We start from the raw sequence: 4,407 nt of genomic DNA, 5'->3' as shown, positions 1-4,407 counted from the left end.
CATTCATATATTTATTTGGTGCTTTTGGGGTATCTTGGATCTGCCCATCATCATCAGGCCTTGTAGGGAGGACCCCGATGTGGGGAGCCAGGCTGGCGGGAAGTAGGGACATCACTGCAGGGCTGGGAGGCAGCTTTCTGAGTCCGGAGGGGCAGGGTGCGACATCTGGGGAGGTCAAGCGGCCACTCGTTCAATAGCCAGGCCTGAGGGGCAGGCCCGGATCCCCAGGCGGGTCATGGTGCACAGCTGCAGGGAAGCAGCTGAGCTGTGGGGGCTGCGGGACAGAGGAGCAGAATGAAATGTCTCCTAACAATTGAGGAGGCGGCTGCGTTTGGCAGTCTGCTAAATGAGGTGACAAAAAATGCTTCTGGTTCCCTTGCTGAGTCTCGGCCTTCGCGAGGACTCTCGGCCCTTCCCTCCTCCTCCCATCCACTAAGAAGGGACGACTCAGAACACAACGCACCCATCCTTCTCCAGATTTCTCATTGTTAGTCTTTTAGTCTTAAACAAAACAAAACAAAACAAAACAAAACAAAACAAAACAAAACAAAACAAAACACCCCACAAAACCAACCCAGGACATGTTTTATTCACTCTCTGATTGGTTCTTTAAGCATTCTGCTGGGTAACTTCACACGTCTACACACGCGTGTGGACACATCAATCCCTCGTGTTTGCAGGCGCCGTTGGGTCAGAAGCTCGCGGGGACTGGCCATTGAGATGGTGCAGGGCTCTGTCAAAGACATCCGATAAAACAGGGGTGGCGGGAAGTGGGGTCTGCACTAGACACCAGACAGAATGGAAGGAAACCCTAACTTGGGCAAGAGGGAGTATAATGATGCTGGACACGGGAGAGCAGAGGCTTTTCATCTTTTTCCCTCCTGCCTTGGCAGTGGGATCCTGACTCCGCAGAAGGTCATCCTTTCCAAAACAGCCTGCCCATCGCCACAGAGAGCCAAAGAAGACAACAGGGCCTGGGCACCACTGAGTGAGCCACTCTGCCACACTCAACGGTTAGACCTCATTTTTCTATGATGAGCAGCTGAGCAGCGTGAGTCGTCCTTAAAATGACATGCGGAATGAAAGTAGAATGTAAACTAGGGGCGTAAAGAACAAAGTAAAAATTGAAATCAGAAGAGTCCAATTCAGACAAACTTTGATGGGTTTGATGACATTGCATTTGCCATCAAGCCAATCATGCACGTGTGACTGAATCTCTCTGAGCCCATGTCCTAGTCTAGAACATGACAGGAATGGGTCAAGTGCACCCCGAGATTCCCGCCCCCCCGCACTCAGACACACTGGGTTCCCCTGACAAAGCTGCAAGAGGGATGAGAAGGCAGAGGAATGCTTGTAAGGAATTCTTCAGAGACACTTGCTGTTTTCAGATCTTGCGAATTCTCCGGCTCTCAGCATCCCATTTCCCTGTTTCCAGTGTTTTCACTTACGTGAGCTCCCTCATGAAGTCCTCCCCCGGACTGCGTGCCGCCTTGTTTCACTGCCGAGGATACAACCCCATGGGTGGAATGAACTGGGTTGTCCGAGGTGAGGTACATCCCAGGACCCGCACAGAAACCAGGCTATCTGACCCAGCTCGTCTTGTTGTTCCTTGTCTGGTCTCGAACCTGCCACATCATCCTGCTTTGTCCTCTACTCCATCTGTTCCTCATCTTGTATGCTCTCGACTTCCTACCTTGACCCCAGCCTGTGGCTCATATTCATCCCCTGTCCACATGGGACTGGACTTGTTCTCCTACCATTTCTGGGCTCCCTTCCCCACCACAATCCATATTCAGCCTTGGGTTGCATTTGTGTTTGTTGACCCAGGCAACACGCAGCTCCGACCTCAAGCCTTACCCTGGTGTGAGATGGTGTGACCAGTATCCGCGAGAAAGGAATTCAAAGATGCCACACAAAAGAATTATGCACATAAAGCAAGAGGGTCTTTCTGCCACATCTCTGAACAGGAAAATCAATTCAACAAATATTTATTGAGCACTTATTCTGTGCGAGGCATGGTCTGTATATTAAAAAGAAAAATGGTATGGCCTTGAGGTGGTAGAAAAAATAAAAACCAATTTGTAAATGTCTGAGAGACTACAGGGAACAAGGTAGGCTCCATAAAACGCTTGTCCAATCAGACTAATATCTCTATTTATTCCAAAATAAGAATAATGACGTCTCAAAGGATGTGTCATCCCTTTGGACAGCAGTATGACTTCTGTCCCAGAAACCAAACAATGAGCTACATCAAGAAGTGGCACCTTGCCTGAGGGAACGAGCCAGGCGATCAGAAGGCGACCCAGCGGGGCAGGCACACACCGGCTGGACTGCAGCTCCCCGTGAAGTGGCTTCCAGGGTTGAAGGCAAAGCTTAGCTGGGAAAACCTGCGCTGCTTGCTTCTCCTTGGCCCCATTTCCGGGAGTTCTTTCCCCTTTCCACTTTAAGTAACCCATGTGGCTCCATGTGCCTCTTATGTGTTTTTTTTCTTATGGAAGGACCATTGTCCAGAATGTCTTGGCACATGGAACCCAGAGATTAACTCAAAGCTTCTAGGGATGTACATGACTGATTGAAATTGGAGGTAGAAACGAAAGAGAGCAGACCGTGACTCGGCCCCTGGGAGAATCCCAGCAGTCAGGCTACAAAAATGTGCTTTCTGGGGCATCGCATGGAGCCACAGAACTGCAGGGACATGTGATGCTGAAGTCCCTGACACCACTTCCAGAAGAGGGCACCCAGCCTCAGCTCAAAAATCAGCAATGGTCATCCATACTCATGCTGGTCAACCAGCAGGTGTTGGGCCGCTGTGCTTCTCGGCGCGCTCTATGTTCATTTCCAAAATGACTTCCACTCTGTGATCATGGCTTCTGCCCCCTCGAGACCATCACGAACAAGCATAATTCCTCAATTTCCAGTGTCTGGGAATCTATGCAAGATTAAGAGCTCCTCGAGTCTAGGGACCAAATGAAACATTTGAGATCCTTTTACAATTATGAGAGAAATGCAGCTCCCTGTGTAAACCTCAAACCACCTAGTAAAGACAGCCAGGTCTCCCTTCACCTCTTCCCCTAGGATGCCTGCTATGAATAGGTTGCCAGGTATGCGTCCAGACCTTTATTATGCATTTCTATTCATCAAGGGCATGATTTCCATTTTAAAAAGCTCTGTCTGGCTGCAGGGTGGAGAAAGGAGTCCTGGAGGAGCCCGGAGCAAAAACAGGAGGTCCTTGAAGGCCAGGTGAAAAATAATGGCAGCCTGGGCAAATATGGCACCAAGGAGGTGGAGCCAAGTGGGCAGATGTGATGTATTTTGGGGAGGTAGAACCAGTAAATAATTGTGCAGTGACTCACTGAGCCAACGTTTGAGGTGACCTTCCTTTTGCAATGTTCCACTTCTGTCCACCTTCTCCAACCGTCAGAAAACCAGAGAGCTTTAAAAATACCTCCAAGCTTCCCCTCACCTGCTGTCATCTAAACACTGTCCCTGGACAGCGGAGCAAATGCTAGCACGGGCAACCGCCTTGGCTAGATGCAGAGGAAACCTTCCCTTTCAAATTCCTATTTTTAAATACCGAGCGCTTACTAGCAAGTGACCCTCCAACGTGCACGTATATTTAGCTCTTGATGGTTTCCAACCCAAGGGCGGAATTTGAAGAGGCCGGATATTTGGGAAAATAACCAGCTCACACCACCATTTGAATTGCCCCAGATTTATCCCTGGGGTGTGAGCCTATTTGCAGATTTCTTTTCTCTTCCCACTTGTTTTTAAGCTGCTGAGTCGTCCCTATACATAGCCGGGGAAGAGGCTGGTTTTGCCACGAAAATAGCTACTTAGAGAAACAGAGCAATTTGGAATAAGCAAAAATAGCTCTTTGCGGTAAACTTGAGTGTCTCATTTTTGATATTGATTTCAGTGCCCTCTCGAGTGTGGTTTTCTGGAATCAGAGGTAGAGACAGGTCCCGGCACCACCCTTGTTTATTTCCTGGTGCACACAACACACGGTGGCCCTCTGGTCCCTTCTGTTTAGAATGTGGAAGTAAACCCAGGGAGCAGACTTATTTTCACGTGTGGTCACAAAACCTGTAGGCGCCACGTTCGTGATGGCCCATGGATGTCTTACAACGTATTTCAGACACCACAGAACACCCCATTTTTTTTCTACAAAACGTGATTCCTTCCACTAAGTACTACTTGAATTTCTTTCCTTTCGCTTTAGTGTTCACCGCCTGGGTGACTTTTGGAAATTAGTTACTTCAGATCAGCAGTTTTCAGCCACACCACACCTCAGACCTATGAACCCCTGCAGATGGGGTCTGCGCACATGTAATGGGAAAAGTCTGCCTGGTTTGAGCCTTTTCAGTCCCAGTGCTTTGGAACCATCTGCACTTGCATGCTACTAGGACA

This window comes from Mirounga leonina, unplaced genomic scaffold (genome assembly GCF_011800145.1).
Source record: "Mirounga leonina isolate KUSES-001 unplaced genomic scaffold, KU_Mleo_1.0 Mir_114, whole genome shotgun sequence".
Lineage (NCBI taxonomy): Eukaryota > Metazoa > Chordata > Mammalia > Carnivora > Phocidae > Mirounga > Mirounga leonina.
This window is presented reverse-complemented; position numbering follows the sequence as displayed.